General features: G+C 49.0%; 1 protein-coding gene across 1 annotated transcript in view; it reads right to left on the bottom strand.

Annotated features, from left to right (window-relative positions):
• Positions 1–23,002, bottom strand: part of LOC128831759 (casein kinase II subunit alpha-like) — a 52,041-nt gene extending 29,039 nt beyond the window's left edge. The window contains exons 1-2 of the mRNA XM_054018497.1: positions 22,848–23,002; positions 19,440–19,694 (exon numbers count right to left, since the gene is read on the bottom strand). The gene's annotated coding sequence lies outside the window, so the exon portion shown is untranslated. The remainder of the gene's footprint in view (positions 1–19,439; positions 19,695–22,847) is intronic.
• Positions 23,003–25,455: the final 2,453 nt, after the last annotated feature.

Genomic DNA, 25,455 nt, shown 5'->3' with positions numbered 1-25,455 from the left:
AGGAGATTCAAAGACTCAAAATAAGACATTGAAAAATCTTGTTAGTTCCCATCTGTAACTACTCAGGAAAAAGATATTTCTGGGGGGAGAGCATACAAAATGGGAAATACTGAGATCATCCTGCCATTCAATAAATCAGGGAGGCCTCCTCCGCTAGGACAGCATGTTCAGTTCTGTTCATCACATCTCAGAAAGGATAGAGCAGAATCAGTGGGAGGCTGAGTTGGACAGGAGACACAGACTGTTGACTTCAGAGAGGAAATGACAAAGGTGTATAAAATAACAAATAGGGTAGAGAGAGTAAATTGCGTGTTCCTATTTACCCTCTCAAATAATACAAAAACAGGCCCATAGTCAATGAAACTGAAAGACAGCAAATTGATAAAAGGGAATACATGTGATAAACCTGTAGAATTCACGGTCACAAAATATCTCTGAGGCCAAGAGCCTAGTAGGATTAAACCTGGGGTTGGCTAGATTGGAGGGGGGTTCCATTCTTGGTTTCTATTGTAACAGGCTCAAGGTATGGGAAAAGCTGAAAACCACTAGCTTAGATATTACTATGGAGAACAACTAGTTACCACAGACAGGGAGGAAAAAAATAGGAGGGACATCAATCCTCCTTCAAGGAATAAGCCAACCACTTCCTGTCTGGAGTTAGGACAAAACTACCCCAAGAGGCAGGTTATTCCATAACCGTCCACCTTCCTCTGAAGCATCTGGTACCGGCCACTGGGAGAGACAAGATACTGAACTAGATGTTTCCCTGGTCCGAGCCAATATAACAGTGCCTGTTTCTCTAGATGAGCCAACCTCTAGCCACGTAGGCTCAATTCCTACAGCATGCGGCCCAGTGCTTCAGGCTTCACACACGAGTCTAGTGAAATAAACAAGAAACGCCAACATCCCATCCCAGTTATTAGGTTTTTCTAAACTAACAGCTTGAAAAGAAATCTCCTCTTATTAATTTTAGCTTTTTATTACTTACTTTTAAAGGCCCTAACAGATATGGCCCTCTCATTAGGGGAACTTCTAATATCATGTCCTGGGTTTCCGACCCCTCCAGTGAGATCAGGTTTGACAGGCCTTTTGGCTTATCCAAGTTTAACTTCAAAATTCTGCCAGCAGCTTGTTTGCTACTCAAGCTCCCTGACAGTGGAATTCGCTCCCCGTTTCCACGTCGAGGCCCCAGTGTGGGGTGGATTTTTAAACTAAAATAACAAACATATGTGGGCTATGGCATTTGGTCTTCTAATGTTGGTGTTCTGAATATTTTTATCAGTGTGGATAAAAATCAACAATTTTTAAAATTAACAAAATTTAAAAAAATGATTTTTTTTATTTAAAAATTGGACTTTTTGATACATTTTTTGCTCAAAATTTTTTTATCTAAAGAAAGTTTTAATTAAGATACATGATAGCTCAAAGATATCGCATCATGGAATCAGGTTTCAGAGAGGTATCCATGTATAGGGATTATAAATTCTAATTCTGTAGTATGACACAATATATTCATGTCATGTTTAAGAAAATGTTTGTAAATAAATTCCAATAGTTCATGGATTAGGGACCCAATCTTATGAGGTTCCAGGGGCTTCTGTATAGATTATGTAGGTTAATCTTTCTATCTACCCAATGGGACTCAGAGCTCAGCCTAGAAGACACCATCAGAGATGCTTAGTTTTGCAGTTCTCAAACTGTGAATTTATGTCTCCAGAGATAACATGCTTGTTAACAGCAAAAATATTTTTAAATAAATAAATAATATAGAGAGGTGAGAAATAACTGACCTCAACACTATTGTCCCTCTGCAAATTTGTGTACACAGAGTCAATCCCTTACCTCTCTCTAAAAGTGCAAAGTCTCAAAAAGTTCAATGAATAGAAGATTGTTGGGGGCGGAATAGATCTGGACAAGGAGAAGAAGTCTGGAGATAACTGTGAGAAGGGAGGGACAGGCAGTAGAAACAAAAGTGAAACTGTTTGAGCAGCATATTCCAGAAGTCTTAAGGTCTTTCTGAGTGTAGCCTTCATTGATTTGAGATCTACCATACCATTCTCTCACTAGAAGGGAAAACCTAGGCTGGCAGCAGGCCGTAAAAGAGACCCATTTGGGGAATATTTTCATGAAGTTCCTCTACCTGTGGGTAGGACAGGCAGGCGTGCAAAATGCAAACAGTGCAACAAAGAAATGAAAGGCCCAGTTGCCCGAATGAAACAACCTCATGAGAAGTGTTCCTTCTGAGGAGGAAGCTGCGTTCAAGATAATGAAAGGAACATGTCTGAACATGCAGGATCTTCAGGTTGGTAAACTTTTTTATTTCATACTTTTTTCTTAAGGACTGCCTGTCTTCCTTCTGGACTATTCTTGAATTCTCATGTTTGAGCAAAAAATATAGTTATTACTTTATGGTACTATCATTTTAGATCGTGGGATGGTGTTCCAAGAAGGAGGAGTGCTAGGCAGAGATGGGCTCCACCTAACGAAGAAAGGGAAGAGCATCTTCGCAAGCAGGGTGGCTAACCTAGTGAGGAGGGCTTTAAACTAGGTTCACTGGGGGAAGGAGACCAAAGCCCTGAGGTAAGTGGGGAAATGGGATCCTGGGAGGAAGCACAAGCAGGAGAGCGCAAGAGAGGAGGACTCCTGTCTCATACCGAGAAAGCAGGACAATCAGTGAGTTATCTTAAGTGCCTATACACAAACGCAAGAAGCCTGGAAAACAAGCAGGGAGAACTGGAAGTCCTGGCACAGTCAAGGAATTATGATGTGATTGGAATAACAGAGACTTGGTGGGATAACTCACAGGACTGGAGTACTGTCATGGATGGATATAAACTGTTCAGGAAGGACAGGCAGGGCTGAAAAGGTGGGGGGGTTGCATTGTACACCTCTACCTCAATATAACGCTGTCCTCGGGAGCCAAAAAATCTTACCACGTTATAGGTGAAACCTCGTTATATCGAACTTGCTTTGATCCGCAAGAGTGCGCAGCCCTGCCCCCCTCGGAGCACTGCTTTACCGCGTTATATCAGAATTCGTGTTATATTGGGTCACGTTATATCGGGGTACAGGTGTATGGAAGAGAGCAGTATGACTGCTCAGAGCTCCGGTACGAAACTGCAGAAAAACCTGAGAGTCTCTGGATTAAGTTTAGAAGTGTGAGCAACAAGGGTAATGTCGTGGTGGGAGTCTGCTATAGACCACCAGACCAGGGGGATGAGGTGGATGAGGCTTTCTTCCGGCAAGTAGCAGAAGTTACTAGATCGCAGGACCTGGTTCTCATGGGAGACTTTAATCACCCTGATATCTGCTGGGAGAGCAATACAGCGGTGCAGAGACAATCCAGGAAGTTTTTGGAAAGTGTAGGGGACAATTTCCTGGTGCAAGTGCTGGAGGAACCAACTATGGGCAGAGCTCTTCTAGACCTGCTGCTCACAAACCAGGAAGAATTAGTAGGGGAAGCAAAAGTGGATGGGAACCTGGGAGGCAGTGACCATGAGATGGTCGAGTTCAGGATCCTGACACAAGGAAGAAAGGAAAGCAACAGAATACAGACCCTGGACTTCAGAAAAGCAGACTTTGACTCCCTCAGGGAACTGATGGGTAGGATCCCCTGGGAGAATAACATGAGGGGAAAGGAGTCCAGAAGAGCTGGCTGTATTTTAAAGAATCCTTATTGAGGTTGCAGGAACAAACCATCCCGATGTGTAGAAAGAATAGTAAATATGGCAGGCGACCAGCTTGGCTTAACAGTGAAATGCTTAAAAAGAACAGGAGTACTTGTGGCACCTTAGAGACTAACAAATTTATTAGAGCATAAGCTTTCGTGGGCTACTGCCCACTTCTTCGGATCCATATAGAGTGGAACATATATTGAGGAGATATATATACACACATACAGAGAGCATGAACAGGTGGGAGTGGTCTTACCAACTCTGAGAGGCCAATTAAGTAAGTGAAAAAAAACTTGTGAAGTTATAATCAAGATAGCCCAGTATAGACAAATCCTTGCTGATCTTAAACAGAAAAAAGAAGCTTACAAGAAGTGGAAGATTGGACAAATGACCAGGGAGGAGTAAAAAAATATTGCTCAGGCGTGCAGGAGTGAAATCAGGAAGACCAAATCATACTTGGAGTTGCAGTTAGCAAGAGATGTTAAGAGTAACAAGAAGGGTTTCTTCAGGTATGTTAGCAACAAGAAGAAGGTCAAGGAAAGTGTGAGCCCCTTACTGAATGAGGGAGGTAACGTAGTGACAGAGGATGTAGAAAAAGCTAATGTCCTCAATGCTTTTTTTGCCTCTGTCTTCACGAACAAGATCAGCTCCCAGACTGCTGCACTGGGCAGCACAGCATGGGGAGGAGGTGACCAGCCCTCTGTGGAGAAAGAAGTTGTTCGGGACTATTTAGAAAAGCTGGACGAGCACAAGTCCATGGGGCTGGTGTGACGAACTGGGCCTGTTCTTACTGTGGTGTGTGAATGCTGACAGGGGAGTGTGGCTGGATAGTCTGCATTGGGGGATGGGAGTCTGAGTCTGCCCGAGGGCGAATACCTGGGCGTATAGCATGGGAGCCCAGGAAGGGGTTGGAGGCCAGGTGACTCCTTGGCCGGGGAAACTGAACAAAGGCTGTGGGAGGGGTCGCTGAAGGGAGAGTGCTGGAAGCGGGCTGGAGAGATGGCTGGGAGGCAGAGATTGCTCTGACCTCCCAAGGGGGGCTGGGATGCCTGGGACCCCCAGATGGACCTAACTGAGGGGGGCCCTGTTGTCTGTGCCTGCAAGACCTATCTTGGACTGTATTCCTGTCATCCAAATAAACCTTCTGCTTTACTGGCTGGCTGAGAGTCATGGTGAATCGCAGGAAGCCGGGGATGCAGGGCCCAGAGTCCCCCGATACTCCGCGACAGCTGGATGCGCTGCATCCGAGGGTGCAAAATGAGTTGGCGGATGAGATTGCAGAGCCATTGGCCATTATCTTTGAAAACTCACAGCGATCGGGGGAGGTCCCGGATGACTGGAAAAAGGCTAATGTAGTGCCCATCTTTAAAAAAGGGAAGGAGGAGGATCCGGGGAACTACAGGCCAGTCAGCCTCACCTCAGTCCCTGGAAAAATCATGGAGCAGGTCCTCAAGGAATCAATTATGAAACATTTAGAGGAGAGGAAAGTGATCAGGAACAGTCAGCATGGATTCACCAAGGGCAAGTCATGCCCGACTAACCTAATTACCTTCTATGAGGAGATAACTGAGTCTGTGGATGAGGGGAAAGCAGTGGACGTTTTATTCCTTGACTTTAGCAAAGCTTTTGATACGGTCTCCCACAGTATTCTTGCCAGCAAGTTAAAGAAGTATGGGCTGGATGAATGGACTATAAGGTGGATAGAAAGCTGGTTAGATCGTCGGGCTCAACAGGTAGTGATCAACGGCTCCATGTCTAGTTGGCAGCCGGTATCAAGCGGAGTGCCCCAAGGGTCGGTCCTGGGGCCGGTTTTGTTCAATATCTTCATTAATGGTCTGGAGAATGGCGTGGATTTCACCCTCAGCAAATTTGCAGATGACACTAAACTAGGAGAAGTGGTAGATATGCTGGAGGGTAGGGATAGGATACAGAGGGACCTAGACAAATTAGGGGATTGGGCCAAAAGAGATTTTATAAGGTTCAACAAGGAAAAGTGCAGAGTCCTGCACTTAGGACGGAAGAATCCCATGCACTGCTACAGACTAGGGACAGAGTGGCTAGGCAGCAGTTCTGCAGAAAAGGACCTAGGGGTTACACTGTATGAGAAGCTGGATATGAGTCAACAACGTGCCCTTATTGCCAAGAAGGCTAACGGCATTTTGGGCTGTATAAGTAGGGGCACTGACTGCAGATTGAGGGACGTGATCATTCCCCTCTATTGGACATTGGTGAGGCCTCATCTGGAGTACTGTGTCCAGTTTTGGGCCCCACACTTACAGGGCTTTGGAGCAGAGCCCAGAGCTGAAGGGTGGAGCAGCTCCGGAGCAGTGGAGCTGCAGGCTTTTGCCTGGAGCTGGAGCGGAGCCGAAGCACAGCTCCAAAGCCCTGCTTCCATATGAAAAATAAAGGCAGCTTCAGTCTGCTCCATTTTATACAAATTCAGTGCAGCCCTCGGATTCCTCTAGTAGTTAACAAAAGCACCTCAACTGCCCAAAGTTTGGACACCACCCATCTTATTCACACGCATTCAACAGCATCCAGCCTGAGCCGCCCTCTGCAACAAGTCACCTCCCTCTGGACTGCTACCCAGAGATCAGGAGGGAGAGAACTCTCCCTGCCTCCTTCGACTTGTGCAGACAGGCATTAGCAGAACCACTTGCGTTTCATGCATGAGCAAGTGTTTCAGCACTAACCCGCGCCTGGCTGAACAAGGCCTCAGGACTACACTGGTAGGCAGAACCACCGCCCCCCCACCAGCCTATCACCACAATACCCACCTGCCTCCAACTGGCTTCTGCAAACCCTGTGGAGGAAGCACTTCAGTGCCATTCTGTGCAGAGACCAACATACCACTGGCCTCAGCATCTGACAAGCTGGTGGCACAGCACACAACTGGCTGAACTAAAGGTTTGAGTATTTCTGTACACGTTCTGTCCTGAACTCTACACCCTCACGCTGCCACAGCCTCCATGCTCAATACACGAGTGTGCCCACAGTATGGGGAGGGTGGGAGGGACAGCTGCAGTGATGTCTCTAATCCCCTCACTTTCCATAGGCAAAGTGGCCACGCCAGCCTCCTTCAAACCCTCCCAAGGGAATCCTTGCTGATCTCCACCACGGGCCTGGATCTGCACCTGAACCACGGTTCTCTAGATCTTTTGGGCCAGTTATCCTGCAAACTCTTCAGGGCCAGGCCCTCACCTCCTGAGTTGTGTAAAGCGCAACGTGCCTTTAATGGCACTATATAAATATGCAACAACCACAACTCTGTGTGCAGATAAATAGGGGGACAACGCACAAAAACGTCCACAGGGACACAGATGGAGAGCGGGAGAGCTTCCTGTCCCAATCCTCAGCCCCAGGCAGCGAACCGAGAGATTCTAGCAGCATGATGGTCTAACCGGAGGGTAGAGTGGGTGCAGTCAGAAACCAAGAGGGCTGCAATGGGCCTCAGGGCCCTACCCTGCTCCATCCCCCAGGAGGCAGGAAGCTGCTGATTAACTGCTCCGCGTGTGGCTTCAAAGCCTGGACTCTGAACAGAAATTAAGCAGTTTGCTTAGTTCAAAGGCGAGTGGCTGAGAGGCAGCGGTGAAGCGCCTGCCCTCAGCACACGCTTCTCTCTGCCTTCCCACTCAGCGAGCACAGCACTACACAAGCCGGGCTGGAGCCGCAGAGCTCTGCCAGCCAGGCTCTCCCAAGCCCTGGTTAGGCTGAATCCAGAAGCAGGGGTGAGGAAGGATTTCCTAAGAGATAAGGGAGGAGCATTTTCCAGCAAATGCCTGCAGCCTGAGGGTGCTCTTCCCAGAGCCCAGTTCTTTGCAGCCACCTCCTAATTAACTGCATGATGGGACCCAGGAGGGCTTCCCCCCAACTTCTGCGTAGCACAAAGACCTACATGGGCAAACTCAATTCAGCTGCCCTTCTCTGAGGAATGAGGCTGCAGCACCAGAACGCTGCCCCGCCAAGGGAGCCCTATGGCAACTGAGGACTGCACTGAATTTGAGAGAGATCAAACAGGTTACACCTGCCCTCACCTTTGCTGTAGTCCCTGAACATCACTGCTCCCAGCATGCAATGTAGCCTAGCCACCCAGATCAAGACAAGACACTGAACGCTGGGACCTGCAGTCACGAGGATGGCAGTGGTCTGCCCTATTTCCCTCATGTTCGCTGTGTCTGCTGGGTGGGCTTGTTACTGCAACCGAGAGTCAAACTCTGGGGGGTCCAGAGGCAGTGGCTCTCTCCAGTGACCCCAAAAGCAAGCCTGCACTCAGCTGGAAGTGACTCAGCACAGTTCCGAATCACTGCAGCCTTGTAGGCATCCGTTCTTGAAAAGGTCATCTACACAGCTGTGTCAGCACTGGAGCCCCAAATCCTGCCTGCAATCATTTCCTTTCTGGTGCAGGGTTTGCCTAAACATCTCCCCAGGCAGGAGGAACGTGTCCCCAGCCCCCTCTAAGAAATTCTGTTACAATTCCTCCCCACACTGTGGGACCCAGGATTGAGATTAGGGAAGCACATGTGCTCCTCATTCCCACGTCTCCATTAGACCATGGTGCTGAGAGGGGGATCTTAGGTAAGAGATGGATGAGATCTATCTGTCTTAGGGTTTCTTCACTGTCACCCGTCACCGCAGGATTCCAGCACGTCCATGTAAAACCAACAGCAATAGTGAAGTCCCCAGTAGACTCCATGTAGTATCTGGTACATCTCTCTCATTGAAGTCAGAGCTCTGCTTGGGGTATACTTTTGTTTTGGTTGGTTGATTTGTTTGTAACAGGTTTTGTTTGGGTAGGTGGGACTGTCAATGTTCTGAGTCATTCTGATAGTGGAACATAGGGTTACCATACGTCCGGATTTTCCCGGACATGTCCGGCTTTTTGGGCCTCAAATCCCCATCCGGGGGGAAATCCCAAAAAGCCGAACATGTCCGGGAAAATAGGGACATGCGGGGCCGGGGGTGCTGGGCCGGGGGCTGGTGGTGCTGGGCCAGGGGCCGGGCCGGCGGTGCTGGGCCGGGGGCCGGGGCCGGGCCGGCAGTGCTGGGGCGGGCCAGCGGTGCTCGGCCGGGGGCTGGCCCGGGGCCGGCACCCCAGGGCCCGAGCTGAGCCAGGCTGGAGATGCTGGGACTGGGGCCGGGGCCGGCTGCCGGAGGAAGCCGCTCGGTTGGGGGGAGGGGGAGTAGACTGGGCCGCGCCTCCTCCCCCCACCCCACCCCCAGCTTACCTGCTGCCTGCTTCAGGCTTCCCGCGAATCAAATGTTCGCGGGAAGCAGGGGAGGGGGCGGGGACTTTGGGGAAGGGGTGGAGTTGGGGTGGGCATGGGCGAGGCTGGGGGTGGGGCCGGGGCCCGTGGAGTGTCCTCTTTTTGGACACTCAAAATATGGTAACCCTAGTGGAACAGCTTTTGCAAAAAGAAGGTTTTGCAGTGTTTCAAAGAGACAGTCTGACTCTGGCTCCCCTACTCTGCTCTGGAAGTTCATTGCATATCCAGAGTCCCTTGACTGAACTCACATGCTTCACCCTGGGCTGTGTGACCAGCATAGTCCTAGAGGAGCAGCTGTCACAGTGGTTCATAGATCAAAATGTAGCTGAGGCTTGATCCATTCATTGCTTTGAAGATCAGGAAAATGAGATCAGAAGATGACTGGGAGCCAGAGGAGGGATTTGAGTACGAGCCTGATGGGCTCACGGCATCTCAGACAATGGAAGAGGAAGGCAGCCTCATTCTGTACCACCCAGAGCCCATGCACTATCTTTACATTCAGCTTCAGATGCAGTGAATCAGTGATCCAGCCTGGACGTGATAAATGTACGAATCACCACAGGCAGGCCCTGGCCTTGAGGAAGGGACAAAGTTTCCTAGAGAGATGGAGGGGAAGGAAGCCATTTTTATACTGACACAACCTGGTTCTCCAAACTTAGTGAAGAGCCAAACAGGATCCCAGGGCTTCCCGCCACCTTGAGAAACAGGGGCAGCCCCTCTTCAATTATTTATGATTTGTATTGCAGTAGTACCGAGGAGCCTTTGTCAGGGACCAGGACTCTGCTATGCCAGGTACAGAACATACAGCCAGAACAAAAAGTGGCCCTGCCCCAAAGATCTTACCACGTAAGACAAGAGACAACAGATGGATACAAACAGACCAATGGGGGAGAACAAGGGAACAGTACTGATCAGCATGGCAGGCAGTGGTCTCAGCACACCAGCAGCCTTCCACTGTCAAGTTTTTTGTAGGCATCATGGCAAAGGAGAATTTTAAAGAGGGATTTGACGGAAATAAATGATGCGGCTTTTCAGATGTTTGCAGGGAGTTCCTCCATGTGCGAGGGGCAACATGGGAGACAGCATAGAAGTACTTGTTTGAAAATGTAACAAGTGGACAACGAAGGCTGGAACCACTGGTAGAGCAGGGGTGGGAGTCCACATCTTGACAGCGTACTAGAGATGGTAGGTAGGGTAGGAACAGGCTTCCAAGTGAAGACAAATAGTTGGGTTTGATCTCAGGGAAGAAAAGGGAGCAAGAGGACGGATGCAAATTGGGGGTGACAAAGTGATGAGCTAAGAAAATGATTTTTGCAGCAGCTTTTTGAAATGGATAGAAGTGGGGGAAGACTGCATTTTGTCAAGGGCAGCCAAAAGGATGCTGAAGTAGTTGAGATGCAAGATTATGAAGTTCACCAGAAGGTGGGAGTGGTCTCTCAGCTAGTGTTTCCCCCTTTCCACCCAGCATCCCTTCACCTTGCCCAAGTTCAGTTTGAGCCAGCTGCTCTTCATCCAAGAACTGATTTCCTGTGGGCAGTTGGACTTCTGAGTGACCGTGGTGGTTGCATTTGTAGCAAAGGAGATATCTAGCTGAGTTTCATGTGCATATTGTCGGCAGTTGAACCCACAGTCTCTCTCTCTATCTCTCCTAGTAGCCTCATGTCGATACTAAGGAGAAGGGGGATAGTCTGGATCCCGGAAAGTGAGGATTTTCTGAGAAGAGGAGCAGTTACCCATCACCACTTTACCCATGCTCAGGTTCCCACCATAGGGACACACACTGGAGCATTAGGACTATCCCTCTGCAAGAACAGGCCACAGTCCCTAAAGTGGGCAAACTTTTTGGCCCGAGGGCCACCTCTGGGTATAGAAATTATGGCAGGCCATGAATGCTCACGAATTTGGGATTGAGGTGCAGGAGGGGGTGAGGGCTCTGGCTGGGGGTGCAGGCTCCGGGGTGGGGCCAGAAGTGAGGAGTTCAGGGTGCAGGAGGGGGCTCTGGGCTAGGGCAGGGGGGAGGGGGAGAGGGCTCAGGCTGGGGGTGCAGACTCTGGGGTTGGACTGGGGATGAGGGATTTGGGGTGAGGGCGGTGCTCCAGGCTGTGACTGAGCGGTTCAGAGGGTGGGAAGGGGATCAGGGATGGGGCAGGGGGTTGGGGCATGGGTGGTGCCTCAGGGGTGCAAGCTCCGGGCGGCGCTTACCTCAAGCAGCTCCCGGAAGCAGTGGCATGTCCCCCCATCCTGCTCCTATGCAGAGGTGCAGCCAGGCAGCTCTGCTGTGTGCTGCCCCATCCGCAGGCACCACCCCTACAGCTCCCGGCCAATGGGAGCTGTGGAGGCGGCGCTTGGGGCAGGGGGAGCGTGCAAAGCCCCCTGGCTGCCCCTATGTGTAGGAGCCGGAGCAGGGATATGCCACTACTTCCGGGAGCCGTACAAAGTGGCCCCTGATCCTGCTCCCAGCTGGAGCACAGCAAGCCCCAGACCCCGCTCCCCAGCAGGAGCGCAAGGGCTGGATTAAAACAGCTGGCGGGCCGGATGTGGCCTGTGGGCCATAGTTTGCCCACCCCTGCCCTAAGAGATTCCAATAGTCTGCAGGCAAATGGGCACATACACACTCAAACGTTTGCATGATGGGAGCCTGCTTGAGACACCAGAGGCAACGAGCCCACATGGAGAAGTGATCACCATTCGAGGAATCCATTCAGGAGCCCTCTGCCTCTTACTCCTGGCAGCACATCACTGGACTGCAGAGTGTGTCCCTCATCTACGAGCCTAAGACATAACATGATGATACCCTGCTCACGGCACAGGGCCACAAATACTCCATGAGCATCCCACATTAGAGAATAATAAATGAAGCACCCACAGAAGTAGCCATTCACCCTCAGGGTACAGGTTACCAGCCCGAAAGCACTTCAACTTTACATCCACATTTAACCAAACAACAATTTACATAGGTTCATGAGGTGCATTTTGCCTAAAGTATGGAATCTGCATCCCAGAGTTATGGCCCTAGGAGTGATCCTGCCTCCCCTATCGATGCTGACTACTCTGGCTTCCTGACTCTCCCATGTCCATGGCGCAGGTGAAAACGAGGAGGGGATGGGGCCTGTGTGCTACATATGCAGCCATCTGAGATTATACCAAAAGGGAGGCTCACAGGTAAATCACCAGCACACATTTGTTCTTCAAAACTCTGACTGGAGGTGCAAGTATTAAAATTCAACACGAGAGCTTAAGGAGCAAGATAAGATTCAACCCATGTGAAAGGAAAGGTAGTTCCTTTAAGTCTTATTCACTGCAAAATAGCATGTCAGACTGACAACTACGATGTGCTCACTTAAAGGACCCTACCACAGCCAGGCGAGGAGACATTGTTAAGGCTGAGGTGGGAACACTAACTCTCAGCTCCTGACTTTTGTGCAATTAAAATCTCATAATGTGTCAGTAAAGGGTGTTTTTGGCTATACAATTCCCGTTTGTAACTGAATTATTTAGGGTAGCATGGAGGCAGATGGAGGAGAAATGGAATGGAATGAAGGGAAATGTAGGCAGAACATCAGAAAAACTCTCCTGGCCCTGAGATATATTAGTGCAGCAGAATTCTCTCTCCAGGGAAGGGGGGGGAAGCCCTAGACTGATCAAAGAGAATAGACTACACAGAACAATCCTTCCCTGGCCTTAGGGGATAAGTCTGCACGGGACCCAATAGACTTCTCCCTATCTGATTTCTGTGAGTAAATGAATTCTGCTGGGACCAACCGCTACAACCAGAAAAACAAAGGGAAACGAAGATACCTTTCTGTTCATTGCTATGCCAGGAGAGTCGTACTAAGGGAACTTGGGTTGGCCGCTGCTGGACAACATGCACAATTCCAATGTAAGGCTCATGAACTGAAGGCGTTTGGTCCATAAACTTCACAAGAATGTTCTCTTGTGTGAAAACGGAGCAGACCAGCTTCCTGTGTAAGCCAGAGGCTCTCCTCAGAGCTGGCTACTCAGAGAAAGGGCTGACTAGGCAAGGTCTGTCCTGGCCATTTCTCTCCCACCCCTTGGGGGAAGGTTATAATTCTTAGTTATCATTAAGATGCATGGTCAAAAACAGCTCACCAACTTCTACAGTGCAGCCCGCAGTTTCCCTCACATTCATTAATCTTAGGTCCTTATATGGCCCCGATTATCATAGTATCTGACGCCTCACAAACGTTAACATATTTATGCTCACACACACCCTGTGAGGCAGGGCAGGGCTAACACTCACATTTTACAAATAGGAAACTGAGGCACAGAAAAACTAAGTGACTTGCCCAAGATCCCAGAGGAAGTCCAGAAACTGCGCCCAGGCCTCCAGAGTCGCAGGCTAGCTTCCCTCCCATTTAAAATGAACCTCAGGCCCTTGGGGCCAGCAAGTACTGCCCCTCGCGTCAGGGTGTAACTGGATGTCCCTAGTCACATGATAAGATTCCTAGTTCTAGCGCTCTGTCTTCCCTGTTGTATAGAGTTAAACTACAAGAAGGGGGTGGGGGACGGCCTGCCTCTTGGTTTTTTGCCGGGAGACTGAGCCCACCAGATGACCAGATGGGAAGCACCATCGTGTGCAAGAGGAGCCGGGCAAGACTCAGACGCTGAGCAGAACTGCAGTAGCTTAACTCATTGAGAGAATGCCGTACACCACGGGAGCATCAGCCACTCCCATTCAAACTATATGGGGAAGGAGAAATTTAGGGGATCCTCACTGAGACGGTGGGACTGAAATCCTAATGCTGGCCTTCCGTGAGCTTAGCAAATGGACAGCGCGGTGGTATAAGAGAGCCAAGAAAGCTGGAGCTGTATTTCACGGAGGATAGATGCTCTGTCAGACCCAGAGTAGTCTATCCCCCACCAGGAACTCATGCAGGATTGCTCCCTAGAGTGTAATTAATCAGTGTCTTTCCCCAAATCGGTGTTTCCAATCCCAAGACCTCTGCAGGTTCTCCCATGCTGCTCATCAGAGGGAATAGGTTTCAAAGAGCAAGGAGTCAAAAGGTTGAAGTGCACAGGGTAGAGGTAACAGACAGTGATCACAGTGGTTCCATATGAACCAACCCTTCAGGAGTCCTTTCCCCTGAACTTTGAGAACCCCATCTCTCAGCACTACTGCTACAAAAGAGCCCGGGGGGGGGGGGTCTCATGTTTATTTTCTCTCCTTCAAGCAGCAGCTCAAGTTTAGCAGGATGTGGAATGCCCTGGGGAAAGGGACTGCAACATTCAGAGACTGATACTTGCATCTGAGAAGCATAAATGCAGTTGTAAACCTCATCCTCTCCGCCTCGAAGGTCAGCAAAGGGTGATGATCTTTTGGTGACCTAGCATCAATCGTCAGACAAGTTCTCTAACTATGGCCCCGGATTCCTTCTGGGCCCCAACACCAGGGTGACAGAAGACCCAAGCACTGTTTGAAATTTCTAGATTGTTGGGCAGCACTAATCACTACAAATGTTGTGAACCTTAGATATTTTTTCTCCACTGCCAGGTGCCTCTCAGCTGGCCAGTCCTCCACAATTCACAGCTTAGATCATTACTGGAACTATTCTAGACTGTGAATCACTGTATAAAACCAGAATGCTTCCAGTCAGCTCCAGAATCTCACCCCTCTCAAACAATACAGCTACCAACCTACTTCTCAGAGAGTCACTTGTATCCAAAACAGCCTCTCAGAACACCAAGAGCCAAACAACAGACACAGGCCTGACAACAATACCTTCCTTCTCTGAACTCAGCCCATTTGCACAATTGAAAACCTTGAAACCACCACACAAAAAAACCCAAACCACGAGCTGCCACTGTAATCCATGACCTTGGCTAGTGACAGAGACTCAAGACCAGGGTTTCTCAAACTGGGGTCTCCGCTTGTGTAGGGAAAGCCCCTCGCAGGCCGGGCCGGTTTGTTTACCTGCCCCTGCTTCCAGCAGCTCCCATTGGCCTGGAGCAGCGAACCGCAGCCAGTGGTTCAGCCGAACCTGCAGAAGGGGCAGGTAAACAAACTGGCCCGGCCCGCCAGGGGCTTTCCCTACACAAGCAGCGACCCCAGTTTGAGAAACCCTGCTCAAGACTATTTGAGATTCTGAACAATGAAGTTTTCTTTCACTTTTGGAGAAGCAACTCTGGATAGCTTTAAGTCACCAACAAAAATATTCTCTGATGCCATGGGTTTTTTTTACTTATTTCAGCTCCACCAACAGGGAACCATGCTCAGATTTCAAATAATTGCAGTTTAAACATTTTAGTATTCCTCCCTTTGAAAATTGCCTCTTGCATGAGCTAATGTCAAAATCTTGCTGCAGTTCACACATTGTGATATAGTGTGATTTCACTGAGCGCACAGACAAAAACACCAGACAATCAGACATATACAAAGATTTCAAAAGGGAGAGATTGTAAGTATTTTAATCTCAAAAAGTCCTTAATTGATTCAAGATGTTCAGAAAACAGTCGTGGTGGCAATGAAGTTTCACTGTAAGTCTTTGAAAGCTTGAGGAATTCTATGGTTTTTGTGGGGGGAGATTATAAGGCCGATTTTGATGCCCCTTGTAAAGGGGCAGTGGTGGCAATCAGGGTGTGATTCTGCACTGCGATGCCCACAGACAGAGCTCTGGTGGACACAGAATCCTATCTGAAAAATGGAAGCCCCCAACAGCACAGACCTCCTACACCACGCTGAGGCATTGAGAGCCAGTAGTCATAGGGGAAAGTGCTGCAACACAGGAGTTTTGACTGGTAGCTTGAGTCAGGATTCCTACGGGCATGTCTAGCTCTGCCACCAACTCCAACGCTGACCTCGGGCACTTCAGTGACTCAGTTTCCTCATCTATTAAATGGGGATAATGATAGTTACCCACCTCACAGAAATGTTTTAACAATTCACAAGTGAATGTTTGCAAAGGGGTTTGAGGCCCTTGCATAGAAATAAATATAGATTATGATTTATAGTTGTATTGCTGCAGAACCTAAAAGCTTCAATCAGGGATCAGGGGCCTATAGTGCTAGGCACTGTGCTCAGACATCACACTATTGCAGTACAATCCTCTTCAGGGGGCCTGCACAGAAAGTAAAATGACTTGTGCCCTTTATGATCTACAAAGAAGAAACGAAAGTCAGTTCTACATATCTTTTCTGCTTGTTATTGTTCATTGCAAATTCATGTCTTGTCTACCCTTTTCCTCTAGAATAGAGGTTCTCAAACGGTGGTCTGTGGGTCACCAGTGGACCACGAGCTCCATTCAGATGGTTCGCGGATAGTTCTATCTAAGGTGCGTGCCTGGGTGGCTGCACACAAGAGAATGAATGGCCACCCACCTAATCAGTGGAGCTGCCCTGGCATGGCTCCACTAATTATGTGCCTGGACCCTGGAGAAGACGCACATGTAAGGTGAGGTGGTGGCCTTGGGGGGAATAGGGGGTAGGTAGGTGGGAGGGGGCAGCGGGGTGAGAAGAGGGGGTGGGGGGAATTTGGGACGTGCAGGGCTGCGGTGGCCAGAGAAAGAGGCGACTTTCCCCAGCTCCAGGGCTGCGGCTACTGGGGAGAAACGGCCCTTCTTCCCAGCTCAGGGACTGCTGCGGCAGGGGAGAGAGGGCACATCCATCGCATTAGAAAGGTAAGACTACTGATATTAAAATAGGAGTTGTGTGCTTTTATTTGTAGAACAAAAAAAGTTTATTATTAAGGTTTTTTTTATATAGTGCTTTTATCCAAAGCGCTTTATGACAGTTAGCTCATGGTACAAACAACATTTGGAAAGATCATTAAGTGCTCCGCCGAGACCCTCAGCAATTTTCAAATGGTCCGTGAAAAAAAAAGTTTGAGAACCACTGCCCTAGAAGACTGTGAAGGTCTAGGAAACTGATAAGATTACATCAGCGAGGCCATCCAGTTAAACCTGAATGGGGAAGTGATTTTTATTCAGTGCTGCCTCAAGCTCTCCCCCTTTGTCTATCTATGTCAACACCTATTAATAAACTTCTCTCTCAACACTTGGCTTCGTTAAAGATTCAACAGCCCCAAAAGTCCTCCAGAAGAACTGGGTATCCAGTTGAGTGGCCACCTTTAATTGAGATTTCAACCAAGGACACTCCACTTGCCACAATAAATATTAAAAATAAATAAGAACATAAGAACGGCCAGACTGGGTCAGACCTATGGTCCATATAGCCCAGTATCCTGTCTTCTGACAGTGGCCAATGCCAGAGGGAATGAACAGAACAGGGAATCATCAAGTGATCCATCCCCTGTCACCCATTCCCAGCTCCTGGCAAACAGAGGCTGGGGACACCATTCCTGCCCATCCTGGCTAATAGCCATTGATGGACCGATCCCCCATGAGCTTATCTAGTTCTTTTTTTAACCCTCTTATAGTCTTGGCTTTTACAACATCCTCTGACAAAGAGATCCACAGGTTGACTGGGCGTTGTGTGAAGAAATACTTCCTTTTTTTTCTTTTAAACCTGCTGCCTATTAATTTCATTTGGTGACTCCTAGTTCTGGTGTTATGAGAAGGAGTAAATAACACTTTTTTATTTACTTTCGCCACACCTGTCATGATTTTATAGACCTCTAGCATATCCCTCCTTAGTCGTCTCTTTCCCAAGCTGAAAAGTCCCAGTCTTATTAATTTCTCCTCATATGGAAGCCGTTCCATACCCCTAATCATTTTTGTTGCCCTTTTCTGAACCTTTTCAAATTCCAATATATCTTTTTTGAGATGGGCCAAACACATCTGCACACAGTATTCAAGATGTGGGGGTACCATGGATATATATAGAGGCATTATGATATTTTCTGTCTCCTTATCTACCCCTTTCCTAATGAGTCCCAACATTCTGTTAGCTTTTTTGACTGTCGTTGCACATTGAGCAGATGTTTTCAGAGAACTATCCACAATGACTCAAAGATCATAGAATATGAGGGTTGGAAGGGATCTCAGGAGGTATCTAGTCCAACCCCCTGCTCAAAGAAGGTGTAATCCCCAACTAAATCATCCCAGCCAGGGCTTTGTCAAGCCTGACCTTAAAAACTTCTAAAGGAAGGAGATTCCACCACCTCCCTTAGTAACCCATTCCAGTGCTTCACCACCTTCCTAGGGAAAAAGTTTTTCCTAATATCCAACCTAAACCTCCCCCACTGCAACTTGAGTCTATTACTCCTTGTTCTGTCATCTGAAACCACTGAGAACTGTCTAGATCCATCCTCTTTGGAACCCCCTTTCAGGTAGTTGAAAGCAGCTATCAAATCCCCCCTCATTCTTCTCTTCTGCTGACTAAATAATCCCAGTTCCCTCAGCCTCACCTCATAAATCATGTGCTCCACGTCCCTCGATCTGCTGGCAATGCTCCTACTTATACAGCCCAAAATGCCGTTGGCCTTCTTGGCAACAAGAGCACACTGTTGACTCATATCCAGCTTCTCGTCCACTGTAACCCCTAGGTCCTTTTCTGCAGAACTGCTGCCTAGCCACTCGGTCCCTAGTCTGAAGCAGTGCATGGGATTCTTCCATCCTAAGTGCAGGACTCTGTACTTGTCCTTGTTGAACCTCATCAGATTTCTTTTGGCCCAATCCTCTAATTTGTCTAGGTTCCTCTGTATCCTATCCCTAACCTCCAGCGTATCTACCCCTGCTCCCAGTTTAGTGCATCTGCAAACTTGCTGAGGGTGCTGTTACCACTCAAGATCTCTTTCTTGAGTGGTAAGAGCTAATTTAGACCCCATCATTTTATATGTATAGTTGGGATTATGTTTTCCAATGTGCATTACTTTGCATTTATCAACACTGAATTTCATCTGCCATTATGTTGCCCAGTCACCCAGTTTTGTGAGATTCCTTTGTAGCTCTTCGCAGTCTGCCTGGGACTTAACTATCTTGAGTAGTTTTGTATCATGTGCAAATTTTGTCACCTCACTGTTTACCCTAAATTCAGGTATAATAATCAAATTGATATTTCATAGCCTCAGAATTCAGAATCTCCCACCTATTTCAAGTCCTATTACAAACAGATTCAGAGATTCCAAGGCCAGAGTGATCAGACTAGATGATCACAATGACCTTCTGTATAACACAGGTCATAGAACTTCCCCCCAAAAATTCCTAGAATAGATCTTTTAGAAAACCATCCAATCTTGATTTTAAAATGGTTAGTGACAGAGAATCCACCATGACTTTTGGTAAATTGGTCCAATGATTAATTACCCTGTCAAAAATGTACCCCTTATTTCCAGTCTGAATTTGTCGAGCTTCAACTTCCAGCCATTGGATGTTAGATCTTTCTCTGCTAGACTGAAGGTAAGAAGAGAGATACATGGGCACACCTGAGGGAACATCCCAGGACTGGCAAAACACTTCCATACGTATTACAACCTGTAACAGTATCAACTCTCCAGCCCAGGTCAGATAGGTCACAGTCTCAGACTGACTTTCCCTTTGAAAGGACCATTCTGGTAGAACATTCTCCAGGAACAGAAAGTTATTACCTTGAACCTTGGTTAATCTATAGCCCAAATGCTGCCCTGAGCTGTCCTGGGAGAGGCAGAGAAAGGCGTGAGCTGCATTCCAGACCGGTGGGGGGGCCAGCTGGGCCAGGCAGAGCTCACTGCAGCAAACAGCTCAAGAGGGAAGGAAAAGTGCTTCCACGTTGCAGCTATCAGTGGTTTCCATCCATCAGCACAGAGAAAAGTGATAGGCTGAGGGGCCTCCCGGAGCCAGGAGCTTACAGCATTGCCCTGTCCCTAAAAAAAAAAAAACAACAGACATGTCTATAGCACCCCTCCATCAGAAATCCAAAAGGGCGTGGCAAACATATACACAGGGATCAGAGCAGCACTGAAATGCAGCTACCTCTCCGGTGGGACACAACAGTGGTTTAAGGCACACAGCAACATTGCCCAGCAATTTACAACAGATATTAAAGGAGAATTCCATAACCAGTTGAAATCAGAGAGAATTTTTAGGGAGGCAAAATTAAATTACTTAAATTGAATGTTGCAGATGATACTGAGGTGAATAAGCCAGTTTTTGAAGAAAGTACCATAGTACCTTTAATATCCACAAATGGTCAAACCCTTGATTTTACATCTTATCCACAGACAGCACTTCCAACAGCCCCCTAAATCCTCACTAGGCACTGGGGTCAATCCTGACTTAGCATAGAGCATCCTCTGCTGAATCACACAGCCCCTCCCTGCAGCACCACAATGGGGTCTGAACGCTATTCCTGACTAAAGGAAGAAAGAGAACCCCTTTTGAGAGAACCCTCTCCACTACCAGTGTCACTTCTGGCACCATCTAGATGTTTCTTGGAGATCTCCATTCCAAGCACTGATCAGGCCTGACTCTGCTTTGCTTGCAAGAGCAAATGAGGTGGAGTGGTTTCAAGGACATGCACAGAAAGCAGGTTTCACTGAAAACAAGTCTGCTTAAGAGAAACATTAATACAGTCAGAGGGAAGGGGAAGCGACCAGTGATGTTACAGCTAAAAAGCCTGATGCTTCTTTAGATGTCCAAAGTCATACACGCATAAAATGCCTGCACACTTACAGGACTAGAGAAATAATCCAGCAATAGACCATCTAATATAACACACTCCACAATAAACTAGAGAGGGAAAACTCTGAGCCCCAGAACAGAAATCCACTGAGCTAGTACTCTTCCGCTACACTTATTCTGCCCATAGAATCACAGAAATGTCGGGCTGGAAAAGATCTTGAAAGGTCATTACATCCAGGCCCTGCACTGAGGCAGGACCAAGTAAACCTAGACCATACCCCTGACAAGTGTTTGTCCAGCCTGTTCTTAAATGACAGGGATTCCTCAATTTCCCTTGGAAGCCTAGTCCAGAACTTAGCTGCCTTTATCATTAGAAAGTTTTTCCTACTATCTAACCTAAATCTCCCTTGCTGCAGATTAAGCCCATTACTTCTTATCCTTCCTTCAGTGGTCATGGAGAACAATTGATCACCACCCTTTTTACAGCAACCCTTAACATATTTGAAGACTTATCAGGTCCCCCCTGAGTCTTCCTTTCTCAAGACTAAACATGCCCCGTTTTTTAACCTTTCCTCACAGGTGAGGTTTTCTAACCCTTTTATCATTGTTGTTGCTCTCCTCTGGACTCTCTCCAGTTTATTCACATCTGGTGCCCAGAACTGGATACAGTACTTCAGCTGAGGCCTTCACCAGTGCCGAGCAGAGCAGGACAATTACTTCCCATGTCTTACCTACGAACTCCTGTCAGTAAGCCCCAGAAAGGTATTAGCCTTTTTTGCAACTGCATTACATTGACGACTCATATTCGTTTTGTGATCCAGCGGAACTGCCAGATGCTTTTCAGCAGTACTACTGCCTGGCCAGTTTATTCCCCGTTTTGTAGTTGTGCATTTGCTTTTTCCTTCCTGAGTGCAGTACTTTGCACTTATCTTTGCTGAATTTCATCTTCCTGATTTCAGACCATTCTCCAATTTGTCAAGGTCATTTTGAATACTAATCTTGTCCTCCAAAGTGCTTGCGCCCCCTCCCAGCTTGGTGTCATCCACAAATGTCCACTTTTAAAAGAACAGGGGGTGTCCAAACCTCACACATTCTCAAGCTGCACTAGCCACTCGCCAGAGGCCCAAGAGTCCAACAGGCCTGCCATAAAACAAAGGAGCCCATGGAGCCTACAAGTCCAAGCACACGAGGCCTGGAACACTCGTATCAAGATGGAGCACTGCATGCTGGGAGCTATTGCATCCAAGGGCTGCTGCTTGGGGCCTCACTTAGCATGAGTGATGCTTTTGGATCCTGATTAAAATCACGGTTACCAAGCGGGCTTGCTTGGGACTGACGGCTGGGAATGAGGACCTATGACGGTAGGAGTCATGGGTAGGGCTGGGAAATGTGTCCTCCAAGAGAAACTCAGCCAGTCCTTTGAGATCATAGAATATCAGGGTTGGAAGGGACCTCAGGAGGTATCTAGTCCAACCCCCTGCTCAAAGCAGGACCAATCCCCAGCTAAATCAGATCATGAAAGCCCCTTCCAGCAAGGCCAGAAAGGAGATCCCCCCACTATCCCAGCAGCACCAACAGAACATCGAGGTGGGTGGAGAGGATGTTCTCTAGCACTGACCGCCTAGCACAACAGCAGCAGGAAGGAAGCGCAAACGAGATCTTCCCTCTGGTGCTGGGGGGGCCGTGGAGTGTGTCAGGGAACACAGGGAGAGGGGAATCTGCCCCAACCCTATCTCACCTCGCCACTCTCATCAACTGCCTTCCCCACCACCACCAGGGGAATACGAAAGGGGGGGAAATGCCCACTTCAAACCACTCCCTTCCCACACCAGCACCAGGAGGCCTGGGGAGGGGGAACACCCCCTCACACCAACCCCTGCCCGGAGGGTGGGAAGTGGGGGTATACAGAGGGGAGCTCCTCCCGGCACCAGTGGGTAGTACCGCCTGGGAAAACTTTCTCCACACTAGACCAGCACCCCATAGCACCAGGGAGGGCGGGGGGGGGGGGGGGGCTTCCCCACACACTGGTTCCCACCCCTATGGCACTGGGGTGACGGGGAAACCTTCCCACACGCTGACTCCTCCCGCCACAGCACCGGGGGGGGGACCTCTGCCCCAGAGCACCAGGGGGGGGCTCCCCTCACACTGCCCCCTCCCTCCACAGCACTGGGGAGATGGGGGGGACCTCCCTCTATGCTGCCCCTCCCCCAACAGCATCACAGGCAGATCCCCTCCCCCCACCGCACCCGGGTCAGTTTTGGGGGAGACCCTCCCCCCCCAGCACCGAAACCTCCCCTAACCCCCCCCCCAGCCCCGGGGGGCTCCCCTCCCCCCGGCCGGTTCCCCCCCCCCGGGCGGGGCCCTGCCGAGCGCGGCGGCCGCAGCCGGCTCCTCACCTGGCCGGGCCGCGGGGGGGGCCGCCGGGGGGGCGGCGGGTCTCGGAGGCGGGGGGCTGCCGGACCCCGGCCCGCTGGGGGTGACAATATGGCGGCCGGCGCTCCCGGGCAGCAGCGCCGTTGGAGCGGGACGGGAGCGGCAGGGGCCGGGCCGGGCCGCCAGAGGGCGCCAGAGCCTCGCCCGCGGCCACTTCCGCATCCCGCCGGCCCGCACCATAGAGAGCGGGAGAGAGACGGCGCCGGCCGGGGGCCGCCTGGTACGTCATGGGACCATAGAGCGTTGGGCCTTCTGCGGGCGGGGCACCCCGGGGTCCTACTGGGCTCAGGGACTCAATGCCCCGCCGCCACCGGGTCCTGCTGGTGCTAGGCAGGCGGGCATTGGGCCAACCCTGACTGTGGGGGCTGCCCCCTACCAACCCCCTTCCCGCCACTGCTCCCTGGAGCAGAACAGCTCCTAGTGCTGGGCTGGGGCATTGGGTCAACCCTGACTGAGGGGTGCCCCCTACTGAACCCCATTCCCGCCACTGCTTCCTGGAGCAGGATGGCTCCCTAGTGCTGAGCTGGGATATTGGGTCAACCCTGACTGAGGGGCTGCCCCCTACCAACCCTCTTTCCCCTACTGCTTCCTAAAACAGAACAGTTCCCTAATGCTGGGCTGGAGCATTGGGGTCAGCCCTGACTGAGGGGGCTACCCCCTACCGAACCCCCTTCCTGCCACTGCTTCCTGGAGCAGGATGGCTCCCTAGTGCTGAGCTGGGGCATTGGGTCAACCCTGACTGAGGGGCTGCCCCCTACCGAACCCCCTTCCCGCCACTGCTCCCTGGAGCAGAATACCATTCCTAGTGCTGGGCTGGGGTCAGATCAGCACTGACTCAAACAGAGCATGTTGCCTACTGCTCCCTGAAGTCTGAGGAAGTCACCTGCACAGCTCCCTGATGTCTTAGGAAGCTTCCCCTCCAAGTAATAACCCAGTTTGAAGCTTCTTAGTTTTTGAGATGTTTATGAACGAAAGTGAAATTCCCTTGATATTTTTAAGGCAAATAAAAATGAATCCCAAATCCCATCCCTAGCTAATGCAGACTGAATTTCTCTGGGCAGCATCTATGAAGGGGGTATTGCAGTTACGGTTGAAATTGGGTCCCCACCTCCTCTGGGATCAGAGGTAAATTAAATAGCAGTGGTCCTAGATTTGCAACACTGACTACTAGCAGTAGCTGAATGGTGCTAGAATGGGCCTGGGGAGGAGAAGCCTGTAGCCTGTCATAGGGCCCTGGTGCCCTTCCCACCATGGATCATATCTCAACATTATGTCCCTGATTTTCAGAAGTGCGGAGTAGCTGCAGCTCACATTGACTTCAGCTGGACTTGTAGGTGCTGAAGTCACCTAAAGGAAAAGATGTGTGGGTGGAGGGGACAAAGTAAACAATAGAATTGTGCAAAGGAGAAGAGAAGAACAGACTCCATTGATACGGAACAGAATCCACAGACTTTAAAACATAATGTACTCCATCTACGTTCTCTCAAGCACGGTTCTGTTTTGTAACCAATCAACAGCTAATAACGGCTAGACAGAGGGACATTCAGTGAGGGCTGACATTGATTTACTTTTTTAAAAACACAGTTGGCCAGATTTTTCAGAGGTTCTGAGTTCCCACAGATTCTACTAACTTCATACTTTTGCATGATTCAAAACCAACCATCTGAACACATTGTTAACCTATGTAACCTCAGGAATTTATCATTACCCTTTTCCTTGTTCCCCTTCCCTCCTCTTGTTTATTATGCTCACTTTTTCTGTCTTGTTTCAAGTCAGGATATAAGCGCTTTTGAGCAGGCTCCATCTGTGACTTCCTGTGTGTGTGCAGTGCACCCAGGCCTAGATGGCCCCATTTTAACTGTGATATAGAGATTTACACAATATAAATAATAATCCTTTATAATCCAACATGGGAATTGGTTTAGAACAGGGGTCAGCAACCTTTCGGAAGTGGTGTGCCGAGTCTTCATTTATTCACTCTAATTTAAGGTTTTGCGTGCCAGTGATACATTTTAACGTTTTTAGAAGGTCTCTTTCTATAAGTCTATAGTATATAACTAAACTATTGTTGTATGTAAAGTAAATAAGGTTTTTAAAATGTTTAAGAAGCTTCATTTAAAATTAAATTAAAATGCAGAGCCCCCCCGGACTGGTGGCCAGGATCCGGGCAGTGTGAGTGCCACTGAAAATCAGCTCGTGTGCCGCCTTCGGCACACATGCCATAGGTTGCCTACCCCTGGTTTAGAATTATGATAACCCCTTAAATTAGATCACAACTATAAGAACAACAAGCTCTCCATAAATTCAGTGTGAAACTATGTAAATCTGGGGATAAAAACATATTTTGATATCCTCTTCTCTTGAGTTCAGCGGGGTTCTCCCTTCACTTGGTCATAATCCAACACGAATTCCATAGAGACTAAAATTCCTTCTGAATTCCTATGAGGGTGGGAGAAAATGAAAATGAGGGAAGTAAATCTTCACAGGTTTGGCAAGAAATGTACAAGTTGAGATGCATCTTTTACGAAATGGCAGACTGGCATGGACAACACAAATAGACTGGGACACAAA

Source organism: Malaclemys terrapin, chromosome 2, assembly GCF_027887155.1.
Source record: "Malaclemys terrapin pileata isolate rMalTer1 chromosome 2, rMalTer1.hap1, whole genome shotgun sequence".
Taxonomy (NCBI): Eukaryota; Metazoa; Chordata; order Testudines; family Emydidae; genus Malaclemys; species Malaclemys terrapin.
The sequence above is the reverse complement of the archived record's forward strand: the minus strand, read 5'-3'. Positions and strand labels throughout refer to the sequence as shown.